The 27515-nt window shown below is 37.9% G+C and overlaps 1 pseudogene; it reads right to left on the bottom strand.

Annotated features, from left to right (window-relative positions):
* Positions 1 to 7730: 7730 nt before the first annotated feature.
* Positions 7731 to 27515, bottom strand: part of LOC110216042 (protein phosphatase 1 regulatory subunit 14B pseudogene) — a 38355-nt pseudogene continuing 18570 nt past the window's right edge.

The raw sequence follows: 27515 nt of genomic DNA, 5'->3' as shown, positions 1-27515 counted from the left end.
CTAACTTTTCTAATGTTCTATTCACCTCCTTAACTTCTTTCTTGTTTATTTTGTGGTTAGACTTATCTAGTGCAGAGGGGAGGTTCAGGTCCCCCACTAGTATAGTTTTGCTGTCTATTTCTTCCTGTAACTCCCTGAACTTCTCCTGTAAGAATTTGGATGCTATACCATTTGGTGCATATATGTTTAGTAATGATATTACTTCATTGTCTATGGTGCCTTTTAGCAGGATGTAGTTTCCTTCCTTATCTCTTTTGATTAGATCTATTTTTGCTTTTGCTTTGTCTGAGATCAGGATTGCTACCCCTGCTTTTTTTACTTCAGCTGACATAATATATTCTGCTCCAGCCTTTTACCTTTACCCTGTATGTGTCACTCTTTTTCAAATGTGTTTCCTGTAAACAACATATTGTAGGATTATGGTTTTTAATCCATTCTGCAATCCATTTCCGTTTTATGGGAGAGTTCATCCCATTCACATTCACAGTTATGATTACTATCTGTGTCTTTTTCTCCATCCTTTTCCCCATTTATGCTTTTCTTTCTCCTTTTTCCTTTCTCCCCTTCACTAGTGTTTTGCTTTTGACCACTGCCTCCTTCAGTCCCTTCCCCTTTTATTATCCCTTTCCCTTTTCTTCCCCTTTACTCTTACTGCTTCTTCCCTCCCTTCTTCCCCCCTCCTTTTCTTTCCCCCTCCCTTTTCTTTCCCCTTTTCCCTCCTACTGCCTATAGGGCAAGTTAGATTTCTATACCTAACTGATTATGTTATGCCCTTCTTGAGCCAAATCTGATGAGAGTAAGGTTCAAACAATGCTCCCCCTCCCTTCTTTCCCTCTGCTGTAATAGGATTTTGTGTCTTTTCCTGTAATGTAATTTACCCTTGTCTGCCTCCTCCTTTCTCAGTACATTTTCTAAGATCAGATTGATCCACTTATTTGGATCCATTTAACCCACTGGGTTAGATTTTTTATCATTACATCAAAGTCAACCATCTTTATGTATACTCCTTTAACATGGTGTAATAACAATACAGTTCTCAAGGGTTGCAAGTGTCATATTCCCTTGTAGGGGTTTAAACAGCCCCCCCCTTATTAACAACATATTGTATCTTTCTGTCCCATTTACCTTTTTAAGTCCTTCTTGAGTCCTGTACTTGAAGATCAAATTTTTTGTTGAGCTCTGGTCTTTTTATCAGGAAAGTTTGGAAGTCTCCTATTTTGTTGAATATCCACTGCCTCCCTTGAAAAATGATGCTCTTTTTGCTGGGGTAATTGATCCTTGGCTGCATTCCAAGCTCCTTTGCCTTATGGAATATCATGTTTCATGCCCTGTGGTATTTTAATGTAGAAGCTGCAAGGTCCTGTGTAATCCTGACTGTGGTTCCATGATATTTAAATTGTTTCTTTCTGGCTGCTTGCAGCACCTTCTCTTTCATCTGGTAATTTTGGAATTTTGCTATTATATTCCTTGGCGTTGTCAATTTGGGATCTCTTTCAGGTGGTGATCGGTGGATTCTTTCTATGGTTATTTTCCCTTCTGGTTCTAGGACTTCTGGGCAGTTTTCCTTTATGATTTCCTGAAAGATACTGTCCAGGCTCTTTTTTTCATCATGATTTTCAGGTAGTCCAATAATTTTTAAATTGTCTCTCCTGAGTTGATTTTCCAGGTCGGTTGTTTTACTGATGAGGTATTTTACATTTTCATCTATTTTTTCATTTTTTTGTTTCTGTTTGACTGATTCTTGCTCTCTCATAGAGACATTAGTTTCCATTTGTCCAATTCTAGTTTTTAACAGATTGTTTTCTTCTGTTAGTTTTTGTACTTCCTTCTTCAACTGGCCAATTGTGTTTTTTAGGGACTTGTTTTCTTCAGTGTACTCTTCTGTTAGTTTTTGTCCTTCCTTCTTCAATTGGCCAATTGTGTTTTTTAGGGACTTGTTTTCTTCAGTGTATTTTTTTTCCAATTGTCCAATTGTATTTTTGAAGGACTCTTTACCTCTCTCATTTGACTTTAAAATCCTTCTTGAGCTCTTCTAAGAAGGCTTTTTGGGCTTCAGACCAGTTCATATTCCCTTTTGTTGTTGCAGATGTGGGTTTGTTGACAATGTTGTCCTCTTCAGAATTTCTGTCTTGATCTTCACTCTCCTCATAATATGAATCTATGGTACATTTATTTTTACTCATGGTGTTTCTTTATTCCCTGGCCTTGAAAGAGATTGAGCTCTCCTGCTGGGGAACAGAGGGTACTGACCCAAGCTTTTTGTGTTGGGAGCCTAGGTCTTGGTACCTGGCTTTGTGTGCTGGGGCCTCTTATGCTGACAACTGGAGGCTGTAGGCAGCTTACCTCATGTTGGGCTGGAATCAGCAAGGCTGGAACTTTCAGGCAATTCTAAGTTGCCTGCTTTTCCTTTCCTTTAGCTTTCTTCAGCTCCTTTTAGATGGGTGCTGCAAGGTGTTTATCTGCCTGGGGCCTCCAGCAGTGTTGTCTCCCTCTTTCTGCTAATGCACTGGGTGATTACTTTGCAGTAGGGTGCCGCACCTGGTGGTTTTCTGAGCTGGTTTCCACGGTTCCCCCCCTCACTGAGGCACTCGGAGGTCCAGGTGTTGGTGTTTGCCTGCTCTACCACCTGGGCTTCAGGATTTCTTCACAATTGGAGGGCTCCTACAGCTCACCTGGTGTTGGGTTGGAATCAGCAAGGCTGGGCTTTAGGAAGCCTTTAGGTTGTTTTCTGCACCTCCTTTCAGATGAATGCTGCAGGGTACTTATCCACCTGGGGCCCCTTGCAGTTCTTCCTCCCTTTTTTTTTTTGCTGAGGCACTGGGAGACCCCTTTGCTGGGCTGCTGCCCTACTGCTCCCCTGCTGCTCCCCATCTTTCTTGCAGTTCAGGTGTTTCAGGGTTTTTTTTTTCTGGTGTGATATTTTCTGGGTTTTCAGAGGTTGATAGGGGAGAGTGACAGCAACTACATTTTCACTCTGCCATCTTGGCTCCCAGAAGCCCAAAAGTAAATTTTTTTTTTAAATGGTAAAGAGGAGCATGCCTATTCAATAACATGATACAGTTGGAAGTGTACTGAATTTGAATTTCTAAGGAATGAGAGAGCCTCACTTTGTGTTCTGGCTCAGCTACCTAGTCTCTGCATGATGTCGGATAAGTTATTCAACCACTTTGGGCCTAAATTTCCTCATTTGTAAAATAAGAGGGTTGGACTCAATGACCCATAAATTCCCTTTCAGACTTAGGCTACTGAAGTTACAAATTTACATCACAAAGGTTAAAATTCAGTGATAAATGTTACAGACAGACATTTCATGTGTGTACACACATATGCATATATATATATATATATATATATATATATGTATGTACAGTCATAGATAGGAGAGAGAGAGATGGATTTATATATATACATATATATGTATATATATATATATGTATAAACATAATTATTTCAGTAGGTAAGCTAATTAACCTCATTTATTTATATTTGTTATTCTTTCAAAAAGTTCTACTTATCATGGAGTAGAGGTGACCTTGGGTTCTGAAACACAACTGAGTGTAATCTTTGGTAAATTCTTTGAAACTTGGGAGTGATTTTGTTTAATACTTACAACAGTCTACCCCTGCTGTCCAAGTAGCTCCACTAAGGACAAGGCAAGCCATCAGAAAGCACATTGTCCATTTTTTAGTGAGTTATTTGGCCAGGATGGTGACCATCAAACAAACAAAATGTAAAATGCCCTTCAGTCATAAGCAGCCCTCTGTCAAATCAAGTTTCCTCCTACTTCTATAAGTGACAGAGGTAGATTGGTGGAAATGCAAGCAGTTTAGTTTCATATTAACAACTGAATGAAGCAGAGAGAGGTAAAAAGCACCTTAGGCATTAACAGTCACACTATAAAGATACAGTTTAAATACAGTAGTTAAGTTAACGGATGGGGTGACCCTGAGCTTGTAGCATCACAGCAGGAAGCCTGGATCATGCTGGGACTGTGGGGAAAGCTAAGCCTGAATAAACTATGAATATTTCCAGTAACAACAGATCTAAAGGAAGAAATGGATGAGAGATTACCCCTTGAGTTGGAAGTATACCTTTCTCTCCTATTTGAGGGCAGAAGGGTGAAAGCTCTGGGTAGGGGTAGGTAGATGTTATAACTCAGCATTAGAAAAAAAAAACTTTCTGACAATTAGAGGTATTGAATAGGATATGAGACTTCATCATGGGAGTAGTGAGTGGTCTGTTACCCAATTTATTTCAATAGAATCTGATATTTATTAGATATTTTCTAGAATTTTTTTTATAATAGGAAACTAGTAGATTCAGGAAGACCTGGGTTCAAATCCTACTTTAGACAATTTCAATAAATCTGTAAATCTGTAAAAGAAGGGGGTTTGGACTCTCCAAACTCTCTAAAGTCTAGATATGCTCTAGGCTGAGATTCCTAGGATTATGGATACATGTGGAACAAGTTTGATTGAGGTCCCTTACACCTAGACTTTTATTAACCTAGGATAATATAGAGTGCATACACACACATAACCATATACATATATATGCATAATATAGAATTGAATAATAATATAAAATATAAAATAAAAGTAGCGAAGGCATAAAGTGTGAGAGCCCTGAATGGACCTTAGGCAATATCTAGGTCAACTATTTCATTTTACAGATGTTTGAGACATAAAAGAGTTAAATGTCTTTTCTTTTTTTTCGGTATTAATTTAGTTATTTTTAGTTTTCAACATTCACTTCCACAAGATTTGAGTTCCAAATTTTCTCCCCATCTTTTCTCTCATCCCAGCCTAGGACAGAGTGTATTCTGAATACCCCTTCCCCTAATCTGCCCTCCCTTTTATCTCTTCCCCCTTCTCTTTTTCAATTTTTCTATTAATTTATTTTGATTTATCAGCAATCACTTTTATAAGCTTTTGAGTTTCAAATTTTTTTCCCTCTCCTTCCCTACCTCCCTCCCTCCCTCCCCAGACTATACAAAATCTGATATAAGCTATACATATACATTCCTATTAAACATATTTTCATATTAGTGATGTTGTAAGTAAGAATTATAACTAATAGGAGGAATCACCAAGAAGAGGAAACAAAACTCAACAGAAGAAAAAAAAATAGCAAACAGTATTCAAACTCCATAATTCTTTCTTTGGATGTGGATAGCATTTTCCATCATGAGGCTTTTGGATGTCTTAGATCCTTGTATTGCTGAGAAGGGTTAAGTCTATCAATATTATTCATTGCACAACCTGGCTGTTACTGCGTACAAACATTCTCCTGGTTCTGCTCACTTCAGTGAGCATCAAACCATGCAAGTCTTTCCAGGTTTTTCTGAAGTCTCTCTGTTCATCATTTCTTATAGCACAATAGTATTCCACTACATTCATATATCACATTCACAGTTATTATTACTATCAGTATCTGTCTCTCCATCCTTTCCCCCCCACCCCCCATTTATTCTTTTCTTTTTCCTTTCTCCTTTCTCCTTTCTCCTCCTCAGTAAGGTTTTGCTTTTGACCATAGCCTCATTCAGTCCCACCTCCCTTCTATTAGTCCCCTCCCTCTTCTTTCCCCTTTTCCCTCCTACTGCCTATAGGGCACGTTAGATTTCTATACCTAATTGATTAGTTATTCCCTTCTTGAGCCAAATCTGATGAGGGTAAGGTTCAAACAACGCTCATCTCCCTCCCTTCTTTCCCTCTGCTGTAATAGGTTTTTGTGCCTTTTCCTGTAATGTAATTTACCCTTGTCTGCCTCCTTTCCTTTTCTCTCAGTACGTTTTCTTTGTTAGATCATATTGATCCATTTAACCCACTTGATTAGATTTTTTTTCATCATTCTATCAAAGGCAATTTATACCCACACCCTTCACGTATCCCCCTGTAACATGGTGTAATAACAATATAGTTCTCAAGAGTTACACGTGTCATCTTCCCTTGTAGGGATGTAAACAGTTTGCCCTTAGTAATAACTTGTTGTTTCTTTCTGTCCCACTTACCTTCTTATGTCTCTCTTGAGTCTTGTAATTGAAGATCAAATTTTCTGTTGAGCTCTGGCCTTTTTGTCAGGAAGGTATGGAAGTCCCCTATTTCATTGAATATCCATCTCCTCCCCTGAAAGATCATGCTCATTTTCACTGGGTAGTTGATCCTTGGTTGTAATCCAAGCTCCTTTCCCTTATGGAATATCATATTCCTCGCCCTATGGTGTTTTAGCTTAAAACTGCAAGGTCCTGCATAATCCTGACTGTGGTTCCATGGTATTTAAATTGTTTCTTCCTGGCTGCTTGCAGTATTTTCTCTTTGACCTGGTAATTTTGGAACTTGGCTACTATATTCCTTGGTGTTTTCAATTTGGGATGTCTTTCAGGAGGTAATTGGTGGATTCTTTCTATGGTTCTAAGGACCTCAGGGCAGTTTTCCTTTATGACTTCCTGAAAGTTACTGTCCAGGCTCTTTTTTTCAATTGTGATTTTCAGGTAGACCAGTAATTTTTTAATTGTCTCTCCTGGATCAATTTTTCAGGTCATTTGTATTTTACATTTTCATCTATTTTTTCATTCTTTTGGTTTTTTTTTTTGACTGATTCTTGCTCTCTCATACAGTCATTAGCTTCCATTTGCCCAGTTCTAGTTCTTAAAAATTGTTTTCTTCTATTGGATTTTGTACCTCCTTCCCCATTTGGCCAACTGTATTTTTTAGGGACTTATTTTCTACAGTTAATTTTTGTCCTTCCTTTTCCAAGCTATTGACTCTCTCACATATTTGTCATTTCTTTTTCCTATTTTTGATTCTACCTCTCTCATTTGACTTTTAAAATCCTTCTTGAGCTCTCCTAAGAAGTCTTTTTGGACTTCAGACCAGGTTATATTCCCTTTTGAGGTTTCAGATGTGGGTTTATTGACAATGGTGTCCTCTTCGGAATTTCTGCCTTGATCTTCACTCTTCCCATAATAAGAATCTATCATATGTTTCTTTTTGCTCATGGTGTTTGCTTATTTCCTGGCCTTTAAAGAGACTGAGCTCTCCTTCTAGAAAGCAGAGGGCAGTGACCCAAGCTTCTTGTGTTGGGAACCTAGGGCCTGGTTGCTGGCTTTGTGTGCTGGGGCCTCCAATGCTGGCAGTGGGAGGCTGTAGGGTAGTGGCCACTTACCTGGAATCAGCAACACTAGAACTGTAGGGGTAGGATTGAGTAGTGTGGCTCCTGGAGATTCCCTGCTCACCCATACCTTTCCTTCCTTTTGCTTTCTTCAGCTCCTTTAAGATGGATGTTGTAGGGTGTTTATCCATCTGTGGCCTCTTGGAGAGCTGCTTCCCTTAGTTTTTGTTGAGGCACTGGGAGAGCCAGTTGCTATAGACTACCCAGGCACCTGTTTCCAAGCTGGTGTCTACCAGTTCCCCTGCCCTCAGTGAGGCACTTGGAGGTCCAGGTGTTGGTGTTTGCCTGCTACATTACCTGGGCTTCAGGATCTCCTCCTGCTACACTGAGGTGGGGCTTTCCACTAGCTTGCTGGGACACCTCCTGTTCTTTTTTTTTTTTTTCCACAAAAGGCAGGCCCTGGCTTTATTCAAGGGTCTGTACAGCTGTCGATATAAAAACACAAAAAGTCCCTCAGCTTAATAACAATTAAAAAAAACCCCAAACGGAAACTCAGGGGGGAGCAGGGAGAAAGGCCCCAAGCAGGGGCTTGAGGGGCCAGGCAGCAGGGCACCCCCCTCAAGTATTGCTGTTGCTACGAGGTCAGGGGGAGTAGGGTGGGCAGCGACTGTCCTGGTGGGAAGCTCCCACCTCTTGCCCCGGTCAAGGGGTTAAGTGGGGGGCGTGCTCAGCTTTTGCATCCCTCGAATCTTGTCCAGCAGGTCAGAGATGAAGGCCCCGGTGGGTTTGTAACAGTCAACCAGGAGCTCCTTGACTCTGGCGGCCCGGGCGCTGTCACTCTCCATGTCCAAAAGCTCATCTACATCTATCTCCAGCTCAGGGATTTCTTCTTCCCGGCAGTCGTACAGGCCAGGCCGGTGAGCTGCTCCAAGATCCACTCCTCCAGGCTGAGCCGCTTCCGCAGCATCTTGCGGTCGTACTTGACCGTGATCTTGCCCTGGCGCCGCACCGGGCCCTCGTCCTCCGCCCCAGCCGCGCCCTCTCCCGCCGCACCCGGGGGGGGGGGAAGGGGGGGGGAGACTCTGAAAGTAGATGCGGACTGCCGGGGCCGTCCCCACCGGACCGCCGCGCCGCCCGCCGGGCCACTGTCCGCCATCCGCGGCCGGGCCGAGGCCGAGGACGCCAAGCCGCGTGCACGCACTCGCGGGGAGCTGCCCCCCGCCGCGCCGCGCCCCGCCCCGCTGCCGCCCTTTGTCCCAGCCTAGTGAGCGAGAGCGGCCGCTGGAGCCGACACCTCTTGTTGTATACTGCTCATCTTCCCCCATGGCAAAAGGGGCCTTTCCGATTAATCCCTCAAGATACCTGGGCTACTGGACTGCTGCTTCCCATCTTCCTTCTGGTTCAGCGGTTCGAGGGTTTTTCCTGGGGTGATATTTTCTGGGCTTTCAGAGGTTGATAGGGGAGGGTGAGAGTGACTAACTTTCTACTCCACCATCTTGACTCCTGGAAGCAGAATTATCCCCCTTCTTTTATTCTCTTCCCCTTCCATTTTCCTGTAGGGCAGGATAGATTTCCTAGCTGCATGTAAAAACAATTTAAATTTTTAACATTTGTTTTTAAAACTTTGGGTTCCAAATATTCTCCCTTCCTCCCTTCCCATCGACCCTCGTTGAGCAAGTAAGCAACTCGATACAGTTTATACATGTGTAGTCATGCAAAACATTCCCATAGTAGTCATGTTGTGGAAAGCTAACTATATTTCCCTTCATGCTATCCCGAAACCCCCACCCCCACCCTTTATTCTATTCTCTCTTTTGACCCTGTCCCTCCTCAGGAGTGTTTGCTTCTGATTACCCCCCTCCTCCAATCTGCCCTCAGTCTGTGGGCTAAGAGCTCCAGAAGCAGCTGCCACCCTGGAGCTGTGCTGAGAATGGGGCTGGGACAGAGCTTCTTTCTCACGTTGGTCACAGACCTTTCCTACTGACCTTCTAAGTTGTCTTTTGTGTTTGTGGGTTGAGAAGTCTGGAAACTGCTGTAGCTGCCCATGAGTCCTCTGAGGCCTGCTCCAGTTTCCTTGAGACCTGATCTTTGCCTGCACACCAACTCGATAGACCTTTCAAATCAACTATCCATGTTGTGTTGGGCTGGAAATTTGTTTCACTCTGTGTTTTTGTGGGTTCTGCTGCTCTAGAATTTGTTTAGAGCCATTTTTATAGGCATTTGGAGGGGTTTGGGGGAGAGCTCAAGCAAGTCACTGCTTTTACTCTGCCATCTTGGCTCTACTCCCCCAAATGTCTTTTCAAAAGATGTATAGCAATTCAGGGGCATTCTTGTACCTAGGATGAAAATGTTTTATAGAATTACAGAATTTGCTAGTTGGAAGGGTTCTCAGCAGCCTTCTAGGTCAACCCATTTATCAAGGTAATCCCCACTATGCTGTACTTGAGAAGTTGTTCTACTCTAACATCTCCAAGAAAGGAAAGCTCATCACCTCAGACACAGCCAATTTTTGGACAGTTCAAATAGAAAATTCTATTTGTTTGTTCTTCTCCAACATCAAGCTTAAATTAGCTTCTTTGTAACTTCCACCCCTAGTTCCAAGTACTCTCTCCTGGGGCTAAACAGAACAAGTTTAATCTCACATCTGTGACAACACTTCAAATACTTCAAGACCATTATTAAACTATCCTTTAGTCCTCTCTCTTCCTAGATAAATACCCACAGTTCTTTCGACCAATCTGCTTAGTTCCTTCCATTTGGTATTATAGGTTTTTGTTTGGAAATATTACCGAACATTTACAAATTGTGTTACTCTGAACAAGTCACTAAACCTCTGCCTGCTTCATTTTCCTCAACTCTAAAATGAAAATCATAGTAGCACCTACCTTTTCAATAAAGCATCTAGGACAATGACTGGCACAAAATAGGCTCTTAATAAATGCTTATTCTCTCCCTTGTGGCCTGGATGTAAAAAGTCCTTCCTTATCAGTCCTCCAAGAAAAGACCTCTAACAACAACACTGAATTTCAAGTTTTCTGTACTGCCTGCTATTGAGGAGACAGCCTATGGTTTCTTATTGTTTTATTTCACTTGATTAACATTATAGGCTTAGGTTAGGTGAAAGGAAGCAAAAAGTGCCAGGGCTCCACTTACATATTTCATTATTACTGTATGCCCTATAAAAACTTTTAATCTTCTACTTCACCACTCTAATACAATATCCTTTCTGAAACCATGTTAACTTTGCTGTTTAGTATTTGGGCATAATTCACCAAGTGATTTCATCTACTAAAGTTTCACATTTTTTCATGGTGGTTTGCATTTTTATAGGCTTAGTCCTATTTATTAGCCTGTTTTTAGGCTAATTATTTCTTATTTAAATTTGTAGAGGCAGCATTGAGTAGTGGGAAGCCCACTGACCCAGGAGTCCAAAGACTAAGGTCCTAGCTTTGTTGTCTTTTTTTTCTTCCACTATCTTACTGTGTGACTATAGGAAGGCACATAGTTGAGCTTCAGTTTACTTGTCTTTAAAATGAAGAAACTGGTCTAAATGATCTCACACATCTCATTTAGCTTTAATAAAGATTGATTTGGTCATTCTCCTTTGCCCTGCCTCAAATATCGATGATTCTAGACTCTTGAAGCTTTCATACTGTCTTTCATACTGTCTTTCATATAATACCAACCTTGTATTTAATAGATAAGGTAGTAATTATTGCCTTCATATTATACCCCTTCTTTTCTTGTTGTTTTGTTACAATAATAACTCAAAATTATGGCTTACTTCACATGGCTAGAATTAGAAGCGCAAAAAGTAAGTTTTGTGTTAGTGCTTGCCTTTTAACTGAAGTTAACTTCTAGGCAGTTGCTTTACAGTAGCAGAGGATATCAGAATCATGTGGTGTGGCGTATGTTATCCCCACTACAATTGTCTACTATTGAAGTGGTGCCAGTGATGCTTTCTGTGAACCTGAAGAGAATGAGCTTACATCCTGATACTTTTATTAAATTACAGAGAGAAGTTATTATATCTGCCTTCACAATAATCTGAAGAACACTACAAATCATAAGAACAGAATAGCCACTTATCTTCTTTCTGAACCTCATCAAAAAGATAAGAAGAATGGGACAATAGCATCATCATTAATTTTGCAATGCATAGAAAAGAATCGAAGATATACCCTGGCTTAAATCTTAGTTGCTTTTTTTTTTTTAATATTCTCATTAGCTGATGCCGCTACCCAGAATATTAACCTTGCAAATCAGGATATAGTTCACATCTAGGACTCTGGAGAAATTATTAGATGTCCTAGAGATCCCATGCAAGCATTCAAGTTAAGAATATATCAAATAGAGAATAAGTATACATGAAAAACAGAAAAAAACAACAACTTTTTCTTGAGCCCATACATAAACAACAAAACTTTGTGAGGCCACTAGACCCATAACTACCATAGATCTGTGGCTCCCACAGAGTGCAAAATCACTGGTAGTGATAAAGGCAATTATCCCCAGTGTAAAAGACAAAGTTTCTTCCTTAAGTAGCAAATATGGTTTTTAAAAGTTTTTAGGAAGTCTTTAAAGCCAGACATATTCTTCAGTAGTAAGTTGCAATGAGGATTCAGGGAAATGTCAGGACACACCATTATCATATCCTCCTTCTCCTTCTCCTCCTCCTCCTCCTCCTCCTCATCATCATCATCACCATTTCCATTGGCACTGTCATCATCATCTTTGTTGTTGCCATCATCATAGTCATTAACACCACCACTATTTTTATAATACCAACCTTGTATTTAATAGATAAGGTAGTAATTATTGCCTTCATATTATAGCCATGGAATCTGAATTTCTGACAGATCAAATAACCTGCCTTGTATCACATGAAAAGGAGACATCAAACTGGGATTTAAACAAATGCTTCCTATCTCATAATCAGAGATGCTTCCAATAATTTTCTACTTTTAACCTCATATCAGAATGGATATAGTATATGTGAGGGTTACAAAAGTACAAAAATGTCTAAAAGAATCAAAACATCTACCCAAATAGCCTGCAATAGTACTTGGAAATCTCACCATTGGAGTCACTATTTTGAGCTAAGACATTGTCACCAGAAGGCCTCTATTAATGTGTAAATATCTTATATGTAACTCCAGCATATAATCAGATATTCCTCTTCCAGAAATTGCTAATCAGGATGTTGAGAGAGTGAATACGGAAGGCCTGAAGGCCCTTGGTACCTGGAAGTAGGGTATGAGAAAAGTGGAAGTTAGTGGTCGGAGAGGGTATAAGGATATATTATCTTCATATAATCTCACCTAGGCATGAACCCTGAGATGACTATAAATTTGCTAAGACTGACAGCTATTAACCATTGATATCATCTTATTGAAGAAGATTTAGGTCAGGGATTATTTTATTGAAGGAGAGATATTTATTTAATCTAAAACTTTTGATATGTGGTAGTGCATGTAGGCTGATGAATGAATTAGGTAACTAGGTAGATAGATAGGTAGATAGATACACAGACACATAGATAGTCTTCTCCAGCCTTCTGAACCTATGGGAAGTTTAGAAAATTACCTCCATTTTAATTGATACTTAATCTAAATACAATGAGCATGTCAGAAAATTTCTATCAAAATTGTTAGTGCATTTTCTTCCATTAAGGATGATTCACGATAATGTGAAGTTGACCCCGGGTTCTTAATGGCTTATTGAAAGTCTTGATTTTCAGTTCAAGCATGATGCCATTATGCATTTCCCTGCAAATAGTTCAGGAAGTATTGCTAAAGTGTTGGAAAGGGAGAGGGGGAGGTGAACTTCAAGGAGACTCAAGAAAGATTTGGAAAGAAAGATCAACACAAGTCTTGAGGATAGATTAGAGATGGAATGGGTCTATAACTCTTTGAGGAAAAAAATTGAGACTATAATGTAGTTCACACATGTGTTTGTGAGGAAAGAAAAGGGAAATACTCACAAGGCAGACAAGAATAATGGTGGCTTCAAACTCATAGTGGATTTGTTTGAACATGGGAAAATAAACTTAATCAAACTATTCAAACAATAGAATAAATGCTTCACTCAGTTCAGGAACTGGACTTAAGTTCAAGTACAACTTTTTTTTTTCAGTGACAACCAATTCATTCATTTCTAGTGGAAAAAGACTAAAGCACCTTGGGTTGCCTTTACTTATTCCTTCCCTCTTCCCTCATTGATACCTCTCAAACATAGATATCTAGGATACCAAGATAAGTGTAGCAGCCTTCTGATTATGGTTATGGCTCATGACTCTACTCCAAAGCCCCTATTCATCACTGGGAAATCTGGCATCTTTAGTTAAAGTGCACTAAAAGATACAATGAATATAGGGGGATAGTTGGGGAGGGGTATGGGGCAGAAGTGAGAGGATAACAAAATGTAGGTTTTATTTTGTATAATTGGTTGTAATGATGTCATATAATGGTTAGATAATTTTTTTTCATATTTTATGAAATTTTTTTTTTTTTAAAAGTGTTACTTCCATGGCATTCTTTCTGCAAGGACACATTCCTGAGCAGGGTAGCACTTAAAAATCTGTATTTTCTGAACTACAAGGCTAACCTGAGGCTAAAAAGGAAACTTGACCATTTTCATTTAAACTTTGTAAATGTCACTAGGCAATCATTGAGTCATCTTTTCTCTTTGTGGTGAAAAAAAAAAGAACGTGGAATGATTTGGAATCCACTGTTATACACTGTTGTGGAGGCATCATCCAACTTAACTAGAGAAAAGCCATAAATCAAAGATCTAAAGCTAGAAGAAGTCATTGAGTGCAATCCTTAGAGCACGCAGGTGAGGGAAACAGAGATCCAGCTATGTTAAGAGACTTCCGCAAGATCACACAGATAATAAGCATTACAAGTGGGGTTTGATCCCTGGACCTTTAAAATCATTGTGCTTTCCATTGCTTTCTGACAGCAACTGGGTGGTCTAGTGGACCTGGAGTCAAAAAGGCCTGAGTTCAAAACCAGTCTCAGACACTTACCAAGCATATAACCCTAGGCAAGTAACTTGAAATTTTCTGCCTTACTACTAGCATCTACCCCCACTTTTGTGAGAATCAGATAGGTAATGTTTGTAAAAATGCTTAGCACAGTGCCTCACACATAGTAAGGCTTAATAAATGCTTGTTCCCTTCTTCCCTTTCTTTCTTCTACTATGCTACTTTGTCTTTTGGATTAGTTTACATTTGAAAGAATTTGAATGTAGAAGGAAGAGTGGACCCCAAAAAAAATTACTATAGAAATTGTGAGAAATAATTTACAGAAGGCTTTCTGTAAGAAAAGAGAAAATTAAGACAAGAATCCCTAAGAACAACTGCAATTTAGAGAGGATACACGTGAAGGACTAGCAGCATTTTCCCCAAAGACTGCATAGAGCATATCTATCATAGAAGATGCCAGGGTAGGAAATTAGATAAGTTAGCAAATTGTTGAATTCTTCTTTTCTCCAAAAGTAGGAGAAGGAAAGACCAGTTTTCATTTCCGGGTTCAGGTTAGATGTGGCAGTTAGTCCAATGCACCTAAGCTTTGAAATTACTTGTGACGTAAGCTGAAACTCATTACATTTGTTTCAGATTCTGTTTTTGTCCCACGTTGCTGCCCTGTTTGCTTGGAGTGCCACAGAAAGAACATATTTTGTATGACAAAATTAATAGGAACTTAAAATAATTAATGGTTCAAGGTATTATCTTCCCTAATGTGGCTGTAGATGTTTATTTCCCATTCCCCTTTCCTTGTAACAGAGATGTAACAAGAAAAGTACACAAAATTTGAGATTCTGTATATCCTTGCATGCTTAAGCCCTCATTTTTAGAGAAGGATTCTGTTTCCTCAATCAAGTGGCATTTATTAAGTACCTGTTACTGAAAATTAGTAATCTTTGGCTACTTTGAGACAGATACAAAGTCAGAATCCCTAGAAAATTTTCCCTTATTAGCAAACTTTTACAACATTCATTTAACAAAGTAATTAAGTGTCTGGCCTGGAACGGTGTTAGGTGTTGATAACACAGAAACGGTAACAATAAACTTGATTTTTCCCCTTGCCCTCGGTAGCTTATGTTCTTTTTGTAAAAAACACAAACACATGGATAAACACAAATAAGCAAATTGAGTTGTATAATAAATATTAGAGAGGATTTCAAAAAGATCTCAGAACATATGTATGAATTGATGTATAATAAAGCAGACATCAACAGGAGAACAATGAATACAACAAAAATAATATAGCAAAGACAAGCAATTTTCAAAGAATTAAGAACTCATTATCAGCATAACAACAAACAACAATTCCAGAGGATTAATGATGGAGCATGATATGCTATACCTCAAAAAGAGGTAAACATTTCAGGGTGTAAAAAGGAGACTTTTTTTCTTTTTTAAATATAGCCAATATGGAAATGCATTTTGATTTACTATACATGTCTTTTTCTTTTGTTCTTAATTGGGGAGAGAGAAGGAAAAGATGAATTTTCCCTCACTGAAACAAAATTTTTAAAAGATTAGGAAAATATTTATATTCTCTTATGTTATCTGTGGAAGAATAAGAATGAAACCTATGTATTCTAATTTTTTAAAAATTAAATACAAAATTATTCTATAGGATGCTAACAACTCAGGCATGGGGAGCAGGATCAAGAAAGGATAAGTACAGAAAGGAGTGAAAAAACTTAGAAGTCAGGGATTTGGAGAAACAAAAGTAAAAGGGATGGATTATGCTATATGTGGTTGTCTTATCTGTAATTCTGTGTCAATTTTGGAATCAGAAGATCTTCCTTATGTTGAGTCTCATCTCATCCACTTATTAGCTGTGTGTCTCTGGCCAAAGTATTTGATTGCATTTTATCTGCAGTTTTTCATCTATAAAACATGGACATTTTTTCCCACTTGATAGTATTTTATTTTTCCAATTACATATAGAGATAGTTTTCAACATTCACTTTCATAAGATTTTGATTTCTAAATTTTTCTCCCTCCATCTCTCCCCATCCATTTCCCAAGACATCAAGCAATCATATATAGGTTACAAATGTAAAGTCATATTAAAATATATTTCCACATTACTCATGTTGTGAAAAAATCAGGACAAAAAGGAAAAACCAGGGAAAAGAAAGGGAAAAAACAGAGAAAAGAAAAAAAAAGTGAAAATAATATGCTTTGATCTGCATTCAGACTCCAGAGTTCTTTCTCTGCATGTGGATAGCATTTTCCATCAGGAGACTTTTGGAATTGTCTTAGATCATTGCATTGCTGTGAAGAGCTAGGTCTATCATAATTGATCATCACACAGTGTTGCTGGTACTGTGTACAACATTCTCCTGGTTCTGCTCACTTCACTTCACTCACATCAGTTTATATAAGTCTTTCCAGGTTTTTTTTTTTCTGAAATCCATTTATTCATCATTTCTTAGAGCAAAATAGTAGTTCATTATATTCATATAGCACAATTTATTCATCCATTCCCCAATTGATGGGCATCCTTCAATTTTTAATTATTTGCCACCACAAAAAGACCTGCTATAAATATCTGTGTACATGTGGATCCTTTTCCCTTTTTTGCGATATCTTTGGGATACAGACCTAGCAGTGATATAGCTGAGTCAGAGTATGCACAGTTTTATAGCTCTTTGGGCATAGTTCCAAACTGCTCTTTGGAATAGTTGGGTCAGTTCATAATTCCACCAAAAAATGCATGTTTTCCAATTTTTCCACATCTTCTCCAACATTTATCATTTTCCTTTTCTGTCATATAAGTAAATCTGATAGATGTGAGGCGGTACCTCAGAGTTGTTTAATTTGCATTCCTCCAATTAATAGTAATTTAGAGTATTTTTTCATGTAACTATAGATAGCTTCAATTGCTTCCTCTGAAAATTGTCTTCATTTGACCAATTGATCAATTGGAAATTACTTGTATTCGTGTAAGTTTGACTCATTTTTCAAAATATTTGAGCAGTGAGGCCTTTATCAGAAACTTTAGCTGTAGAAAAATGTTTCTCAGTTTTCTTTTTTCCCTTCTAATCAGTTGCATTAGCTTTTTTGTGTGTAAAATCTTTTTACTTTAATGCAATCAAAATTGTACATGTTGCATTTCATAATTTCTTCTATCTCTTCCTTGGGCATAAATTCTTCCCTTCTCCATAGATCTGATGAGTCAAGTATTCTTTGCTCTCCTGGTTTGCTTATGGTATCACCCTTTATGTCTAAATCATGCACTCATTTTGACCTCATCTTGGTACATGGTGTGAGATGTTGGTCTTATGCCTAGTTTCTGCCATGATTTTTTTTTCCAGTTTTCCCAGTATTTTTTTTTTGGTCAAATAGGAGGTTCTTATCCCAGAAGCTGGAGTATTTAGGTTTATCAAGAAGTAGATTGCTCTCATCATTTATTACTGTTTTGTGTTCCTAACTTATTCCTAACACTCTATTTCTTAGCTGGTACCAAATAGTTTTGATGATTGCTGCTTTATAATATAGTTTTACATCTGGTATGGCTAGGCCATTTTTGCATTTTTTTTTCATTAATTTCCTTGCTATTCTTGACGTTTTGTTCTTCCAGATGAATTCTGTTATTATTTTTTCTAGCTCTATAAAACATTTTTTGGTAGTTTGATTGGTATGACCCTGAATAAGTCAATCAATTTACTTAGAATTATCATAAAATATGAACATTATTAATCATATTAAATTATTTTACTAATATTAGATCCTTGTCTGTGAATATAAAATCTGAATTAAATGTTTTGTTTCACTCGAATGGCAAACCCTCAGTAAAATCATCATAATGTTTGAAATTTCAAAGGAAAAACAAAAACAAAATCAGAACAAAATCTCAGTATAAGTGTTTATCCATTTGTGGAAAAACAAAACAAAAACAAAAACCTCATATTTAAGTACAGCAAACAGTAAGACATGAAAAAAAAAATCTGTATTTTAGTATGTCGCAGCAAAATGAAATTAGATGAACGTTCACTTGTGATTCCATGACAGACTATTCTTCTTGCTCCTCAATTAGACATTTACTATCTCCTTTAACAATTCTGACCTTTTTAACCTTGATTATAGAAAGCCACTCAACAGAAAGGCACCAGTAATCCTCCCACTAAGCTGTCAGTTTACCAGCAGAAATAACCTTACCTAATTTTAATAATGTTTTTGTTTCTTCCAATTTAGAACATCAAAGGTCTTGAATGTGTTTAGATAGAAGCAATATATGAATCATACATTTTTAATGAGCTGAATTATAGGTACAGAGCATCTTTCTTTCCCTTCTCAAGTCCATTACTATGCACTCCACTTGTAGGATGAGGTTATCAATGACAATCAGCTAGAGAGGGAAGATCAGAATCTATAAAGCAAACATTTTGAATTCAACTCATCCCTCCCTGACCCCTGTTATAATAATAGACTATTTAGGGGATTGGGAAAGCCAATAATTCAAAATAAGTAAATTCTAATGGAGGGTATAAATGTGTATAGAGAATAATAATAATAATTGATATTAATATAATGTTTTATAGATAAGATTTCATTTGAGACTGCTTACAACTCTGTGAGGTAGTTACTACATATATTATTAACATCATTTGATAGGTTGGGAAACTGAGCTTTAGAGAGGTAAAATTATTTTCTCATGGTCATGCAGATAGTTAGCAACAAAAGCTGCCTTTTAACCCAGACCATCCTGCCCCTGCATCAGCATTATTCACTAATAAAAGAGGTAAACTAGTGAGGATGAAAGAGAAAAAAAGCCATGTCACATGTTTAGACATTTTATGTCTCTTTGGAGGAAGGAGGAAAATATCCCCAAGATGAATGGCTACAGACTCTTCTTCTTGTGCTGATGTTTTATTAAAGATTTTTCTACTTTTTCACTGTCAAAGATTATATCTAAGTTAAATTTTGACCAGTATTTATGCATGGAACTTAACTCAAAACTTAAAATTTGTACAAATATAATTATATCATATCATGTGTGGATATGAAATCACACATAGGTATGTATGTACACATGCATGTGTGTATACACATATATACATCTATATACACATATGCATACATATATCTGGTAACAAGCATTTATCCAATTCTCAATGTGAGCTAGGCATTGTAGTACATAAAGGACAGTGAAAAAAGAACAAAACCATGCCCTCAATTATGTCATATTTGAATGGGATAATCAACCAAAAACCTATACATTTATATGAATATCTGTTTATATATACATATCTATCTATCTATCTATCTATCTATCTATCTATCTATATAGTGAGAGAGCAATAGAGAGAAAGAGAGACAGAGAGACAGACAGAAAGAGTGAAACAGAGAGAATGAAAAGTAGTAACGGGAATGACACTAGATGACATTAGCAAAAGAAAGGCAGTAAAAGCCTTCTGCAGATAGTAGAAACTATGAATTAATCCTTGAAGGATGCTCTAATAGACAGAAGGAAGATTTAAGAAGCGAGAAAATGCCAGTCATTTGGGACAGATAGTGAATAAGCATATAGTCAGAGGATGGAGTACTTTATGTGAGGCATGGGAAGAAGGGCAGTGTAGTTTAATCAAAGAGTATGTGGAGGGAGGGAAATCTAAGAAGACTGGTGAGGTAAGGAGGAGCCTGTTTTGAAAGTCTTTCAGGATTAAAGAGAGTATTTTGTGCTTCATTATAGAGGCAATAGGGAGTAACTTGAATTTATCGAGTAGGAGAGAGATGTGTCAGATGTGCTTCAGGAAGATTGCTTTAGCAGGCAAGTGAACGATTGATTGGAGTGAGAAGATGATTAAGGCAGTAACTCCAACCAGGAGGCTACTGAAAAAGTCCAGATATAAGGAGATGAACGCTTCAACCAGTCTGTAGGTCCTGTAAGTAAAGAGAATGGGGCATATATTAGGGAAGGAGTGGAAATTAACCTTTTTATTATTTTTTTTTTAGGCAACTGGGGTTAAGTGACTTGCCCAGGATCACACAGCTAGGAAGTGTCAAGTGTTTGGTCTGAGGCTGGATTTGAACTGAGGTCCTCCTGATTTCAGGGCTGGTGCTTTATCCACTGTGTCACCTAGCTGCCCCTGGAAATTGACCTCTTAAAATGAAAATAAATGAAAACAAACAAAAAAAATGGAAATAAATTGGAAGAGTAAGGATGTCGAAACTGAGAGTACTGGTGACTGGGAGAATGCTAGTGCACTCAAAAGTAATACTACATTTGAGAATATAAGATTTTTATGTGGAAAATGATGAACTGTGATTTGTGTATGTTAAATTTGAGATTCTAGATGTCCAAAAGACTGTAGATAATATGAGATTCATATAAAAAAAGAGTTTAAGAAACATCTAAATATGGGAAACATCTGCATAGTGATGACAAATGAACTCATGCATGCTGATGAGAGTCCCAAGCAAGATAATAAAGAAGTAGAATAGAAGAGTTCTCAGGATTGAGCCTTGAAGGAAACCTATAGTTAGGGGACAAGTCTCAGATAAAGATTCATTGAGGAAGACTGAAAAAAGAAGGGTCATTTGGGTAAGAGGAGAATCAATAAAAAACAGTATCACAAAAGTCTAAAGAAGGTGATCAACAGTGTCAAAGATTGCAGAGTAGTCAAGAAAAATTACATTATAGGTATTGGATGAAAAAATTCGGGACAATTTTGGTCAACTGATTTATCATGTAGTCCAGCAGAAAGGTAAGAGTAGTATATATTAATATTTTAAAATGTAAGATTATTTTTACATAGTTATTATTTACTCTATGTGAAGAAGTTCTCCTTGATAGAATTAGAATTTATTATTCATCCAATTCTGTGGCTGATGATTGGCCACACCATGCACACCATGGCCTTTAGAAAATGGTTTACCAACCCTGGACATAACCAAAGTAGGAAATAGTTTAAGATGACTCCTGCTGATCTAGGAGAGCCACTTATAGAGTAAAAATTCATTTCTTGAAGGGGATTATCTCTTTTCATCTTTCTCTTTATGCTTCTACTAGGAGTTAATGAATCAATAGAGAGTATACCTTTTTCCCTCCCTGTCTTCATTGATTATCTTTCAGTATATCTACATTCAATGGATATAGCTTTGTGAAATTTGGAAGGCTAGAAGAGAGCTTTCTATAAATTCAAGACAGAATTTACTCTTACAGTTGAGCTAACTATATCCACTGGTAATTAAAGGTAATAGTACTAGTAGGGTACATGAGCTATATTTTAAGGAATGGAAGTGCCCAGAGTACTTGAAACTTGGGGTAATATTTGTTTTCTGAGTGACCCAATCTCCCAATCTTTGAGTTTGTGTAGTAGAACTGAATTGTGTATGACATATGCACACACACATACACATATTTATACAAGCATGCATGTATATACATATATATATATATCATATGTTTACTGTGTGTGACATACATGTGTATACAGAAAAACAAATAGTTCTTCTACTTATATCCAATACCTTAAAAAAAAAACTTGCCCAGTTTTCAATTGGTATGCCTCAGAAGACTCAACTGCTACTTTTATTTCTCAGCTACCCTCATCTAGGCCATATTGTTTGAGCTCTGTTTCAGTCCATCTGCTTGTCCAATTCAGCTCAAATATAGAAGCAACTTCATGTCCCAAGGTCCCACAACCTTTTCTTGGTAGGGCCTTATAACCTCTGATATAAGTTACCCTCTGAGATGAGAATGATCAAATAAGAAAGTATATTGAACAGTGAAGCTGTTAACCAATCTTATGGTACAGATTCATCACTGTCTAACTGTTTACTTATCTCCACATTTAAGAATTCAAAACCTTCATCTTCCCAGCATGTCATTCAAATCTTCATCGCTGAGAGACACACAATACACAAGGATATCAAACACAGAAACACAGAGAAAATCATATCAAAACCCCGGAAACCAGAATCCTTGTGCATTTAGATCTTTCTTGGTTCTTTCTCTCTCCTTCCAAAGCAACCATTTCTACAACAGTAATACAGTAGAACAACTCATATACACTAGCAGAGAAATTGTGTCTTTCCTAAATTTTTGGGTATCTTCCCTCTTCTCTTATTGTGTTCTTTTTGTTGTTGTTGTTTGATAATTTATCCAGCCTATTGACTTTTAACTTCATGGTAAAATTGAGCTTTGTTCCCAGGGCATAGGGATCAGTAACCTAAGCTTTAGGTTTTTCTTACTGCTGTTTTCAAAACTAGCTCTAAGGAGAGGTGTGGTCATTTCTCTCCTGACCTTTGTCTTTGTCTTTAACTAGGAAGGGAATCTTCCCCCCCCCCCATAGCTGCCAATGTTAATACTCCTCCTGGCCCTGGTATTGTGACCGTGTCAATTCCTGTTGTTCCTCTGTATCTTGGAATTGAGAAGAGTGTCTTTATTCTCTCATGAGTGATTACGAGCACTCTTCTCTGCCTTGGAACCATGACTAGTTCCCCTTCTTTTCCCCTTAGCTATAAGAGCTATCTCTCCTTTTGGCCTTGGGGTTACTACCAGGAATAACATACATACAATGCAATAGGATCCCGAACCCAGCACCACTAAAGTGTTCCCTGAAAACTCTTTCCAACAAGTTGTCTGATCTCCCCCATTACATTAGGGAGGCTGAGAGCTCCTGAAGCTCCTGCTGCTGCCACTGCAGCTGTCTCTGAGGCCTACTGCTATCAAAGAGGCGCTATTTGTGCTGCCAAGTCTGTGGCACTTCACACCCAACTACCAATTTGGTGAGATAGGCATTTCCTGCCAATCTCCTAAGTTGTCTTGGGCTGGAAAATTGTTGTATCTGAAGTGTGGTTGGTGCTGCCACTCCAGAATTTTATATGAGGCATTAGTTTAGGGATGTTTAGTGGGGAATTTTGGATAGCTCATCTGATTTCTTCTCTACTCCACAATCTTGGTTCCAACATTTCCCTGCCTTTTTTATCCCTCCCTCTTAGCTCTTAGTAAAATCAGTAAGTTTAAAATACTGGCTTTGGGGGTGCCAAGAAACAGTGGCTGCCAATAAACTTCAGAATTAAGCCCACCTCTCTCTCATTTCTAATTTACCCTCTGGTTCTGGAATATCAGGGCACTTTTCCTTGATAATTTCTTGAAAGGTAATGTCTAGGCTGTTTTTTTTTTTTTTTGGATCATGGTTTTCAGATAGTCCAATAATTTTTAAGTTCTCTCTCCTGGATTTATTTTCCAGGTCAGCTGTTTTTCCAGTGAGATATTTCACATTGTCTTCTATTTTTTCATTGTTTTGGTTTTGTTTTACAATGTCTTGATTTTTCATAAAGTCATCAGCTTCTATTTGCTCCATTATAATTTTTAAGGAAGTATTTTCTTCAGTGAACATTTGGTTCTTTATTATTTGGTCAATTCTGATTTGTTTGTTTGTTTGTTTTTGATTGGGCAATGGTTAAGTGACTTCTCCAGGGTGACACAGCTAGTAAGTGTTATGTGTCAAGGCTGAATTTGAACTCAGGTCCTCCCGAATCCAGGGCCAGTGATTTGTTCACAGTACCACCTAGCTGCCCCCACAATTCTGATTTTTAAGGCCTTCTTCTCATCATTGGCTTTTTGGACCTCTTTTGCCTTTTGGGTTATGATATTTTTAGGTATTTTTTTCTTCAGTATTGTTTGGGGTCTCCTTTGAAAGCTACTGACTTGTTTTTCATTATTTTCTTGTATCACTCTCATTTCCCTCTCCAATTTTTCCTCTACTTCTCTTACTTGATTTTCAAAATCCTTTTTGAGCTCTTCCATGTCCTGAGACCAATTCATATATTTCTTGGAGGCTTTGGATGTAAGAGCTTTAACTTTATTGTCTTTTTCTGGTTGTATGTTTTGATCTTCTTTGTCACCAAAGTAAGATTCTATAGTCTGAGTATTTTTCCTGTTTGCTCATGTTCTCAGCCAATTACTTGACTTTTTAACTCTTTGTTGAGGTAGAGCTCTGCTTCCAGTATTGACGTTGCACTCTCTCAAGCTTCAGGGGTTTTGTGCAGCTGTTTTCAGAGATATTTCTAGGACCCTTAAATTTTCAGCTCTTCCAAGGTGGTATGATCAAGGGTGAGGTGTTTACTCCTTTCCTGGCCTGTGCTCTGGTCTATGAGTGACCACAAGCAATCTTTTCTGCTTTGGAACTGTGAGGGGGATTCCTTCTCCACAGCACTACAACCTCTTCCTCACCTGTGCTCCTCCTAGCCCCAGGACCACCACCCAGGACTGTGACCCAAATCCATGCATGGGCAAAGCATGAGAATCCTGCCTCAGTGCCTACAAAGAAATCCCTGTGATTCCCCTTTGATCAGAAACTCAATTTCCCCTCTATCTGTGGGCCAAGAGCTCCAGAAGCAGCCACTGCTACTGTGGCCACTGCCCTGGGGATGCACTAGGGCTAGAACTGGACCATGCCCCTCTCTCACCCATGTCTGACAGACCTTTCCCGCTGAGCTTCTAAGTTGTTTTTGGCACTTGTGGGTTGAGAAGTCTGGAAACCACCACAGCTGCCCATGATTCACTCTCCTGAAGCCTGCTCCATCTTTGCCTGTTTGGCCCATGCTGAATTGCACTCCTCTCCGAGCCTGACACAACAGACCTTTCCTATTAACCATCCAGGTTGTCTTAGGCTGGAAATTTTGTCTTTTTGTTTTTTCTGCTGCTCTAGAATTTGTTTAGAGTCATTTTTACAGGTATTTGGATGAATTTGGAGGAGAGCTCAAGCAAGTCACTGCTTTTACTCTGCCATCTTGGTTCTGCCCCCTGCAAGTGGTAATTGAGAACATTTAAAGTGGAAGTGGCTCTGTATTTGTGTAGCTCATGTTTCCTTTGTGCTTCTAAGATTCAGCTTTACTCCTGGAATACAGTCTTCTTTGATCTGAGCTTGCCATGCTGATTGGTCCTGTGCCAGCATTTACCATGCCACACAGTTGATGCTAAGGTTCTTTAGAAATGCTTTGCAATCCTCTTTATACTGTTTCTTGTGACCATCATGTGTGCCCTTGACTTGTGTGAGTTCTCTGTAAAGTAGGTTTTTTTTTTTGTGGGGTAATAATGTGTTTGGCATTCAAACTAAATGGGGAGCCCATCACAGTTGTGTTCACTGCAATAGACTTTAAATATTTGGTTATTCAGCGCTAGGGAGGACCTAATTGTCTGGTACCTTATCTTTCCAGGTAATCTTCAGAATATTCCTGAGACAATTCAAGTGGAAGCTGTTCAGTGGCACAGTGCTGATAGAAGTGTCTAGGTTTCATAGGCATATATAAGTGTAGTCAATATGATGGCTCTGTAGACCTTCAGTTTGGTATATAGCCTGATACCTCTTCTCTGCCACACTGTCTTTTGGAGCCCCAAATTCTGAAGTTGATCTGGAAACATATGCATCCACCTCATCTATGTGGACAGCCTTGGAGAATGTATTGCCAAGATAAGTGAACTTATCCACAGCATTCAAAATTTCTCCATTTACTATGACCAATGGTATGAACAGTGTGGTGCTGGCTGAGAGAGCCTCTGTTTCTGTTAGTGTTGATTGTAAGGCCAAAATTAGCACAGATGGTAGAGAATCAATCTATACTCTGTTGTGTCTCAACCTATGTTGAATGCACAATCATCTGTGAACAAAAAGTTGAGGCATTTAAGAAATGTTTGTAATAAAGCAAAATTAAAAAGAAAAATAAGAAAAAATGGGGAAAATTAAGCCATGAGCATTTGACTAAAAGATTCAACAGACTAAATATTTAATTGTTACTTGGGTTTGTCAATGAGAGTTTGAATGTCTTTATGATAAAATAAAACTTCCCCATCACATTTATTGACCAGATTTTCACTCAGTGGCAACACACTTATATTTGGCATTTGGTTTTAACATAACTGAGAAAAATTGTCGATCCTTGAATCCTTGTCTTTCTTCAGGCAACATTTTGGAATATTGAGCGATAGTACAATTTTCCTATAAGGGCTTCTTCACTCTGACGACTTTGCCTTTCTCTTCATGAACAAAATGACACATTTACAGCAAGAACAAATTTAGTGATTTGCTCTTTTAGTAACATCTTCTCTAAATAAGAACATCTGTTTTGCAGGCACTTTCTGTTTATAGGGTAAGCTATTGTAGTTAAATTTCAAAATGTCAGACTCAATCAAGAATACTGATATGCTTCAGGATGAGGGTGAATCAGTTAATATATGTAATGCATCATTATGATCTACACTGGGAATTAGAAGACCTGGTTTCAATTTCCAGGTCTCTCTGGGATTTATTGGCCAAATCTACAAAAGGGCAAGAAGATGTTTCAAGGAGAAGTAAACAGATGCATGTTTAGTAGAGAGAAGATTATAAATGGCAATATCAAACTACTCTGATGAAATATCTACAGAAGATATTCAATTCTTGCCAATCTCTTCTAGGTGTTTAAAGGAACGGGATTTTTTTTTTCTGGGGATGTGTCCAAATGTGTGATTTGAGATCAGTTTAAACAGTAGTAAGTGTTCAAGCAAAGAAACCTCTGAAAATAAATATGATGACATGGAAAATATATTAATCTGGAATACTGTATAAACATACTATAGGGTATGCATTCTCATCAGAAAGTACCACATCTGAGCCTTGCTTGGGTAACAGATGTGAGCTGTCAATGCATAAATTTTGTTTAATAATACATGCAGTACTATACAGTACAGACATAGAACATATCACATATTTCTAATAGGATCCTATAATCAGAAAGATCTGGTTCAATTTCTAGATCTCAACTATTTTTCTTAAATCTAATTGACAAAAAAATAAGAAGAATTGATTCAAAATAACACTGAGGCTTTACTTCTCACTTACTAAATTGGAAAAATATAGAAAATGTCAATGTTAGATAGCAGGAAGACAAGTATAATAATATGGCAATGATGTTTTGGAATTAAAGAAGAAACTGAATAAAATAAACATATTCTTTTACTCAGAAAGTATACCATTATTGTTGTACTCCAAGGAGATCAAAGATAAAAAGAAAAATCCTACAGACATTCTTATATGCCACAATACCTTCATAAGACATTTTTTGGTAGTAGCAGGAAGGAACTAGTAACCAAGTACATGTACATTTATATAAGAATGACTAAAGGAATCGTGGTATAGTAATGGAATGGAACATCATTGAGCTGTATGAAACATCACATATGAATAAAAAGAAAAAAGGGAAGATATGAACTGATGAAAATTGAAGTTTCCAGAAACAAGAAAATAAAATATTCAATAGCTACCACAATACAGACTGAAAGAACAAAAATAATAAAAAGAAACAATCAAAGTTGAATGCTATAAGATTGAAATGATTAATTTTGGCTCTCCAAAACAGATATGAGATGACATTTTTCTAACTTTTTTCAGAC

Source organism: Phascolarctos cinereus, unplaced genomic scaffold, assembly GCF_003287225.1.
Source record: "Phascolarctos cinereus isolate Bilbo 61053 unplaced genomic scaffold, phaCin_HiC Scaffold_9;HRSCAF=440, whole genome shotgun sequence".
NCBI lineage: Eukaryota > Metazoa > Chordata > Mammalia > Diprotodontia > Phascolarctidae > Phascolarctos > Phascolarctos cinereus.
The sequence above is the reverse complement of the archived record's forward strand: the minus strand, read 5'-3'. Positions and strand labels throughout refer to the sequence as shown.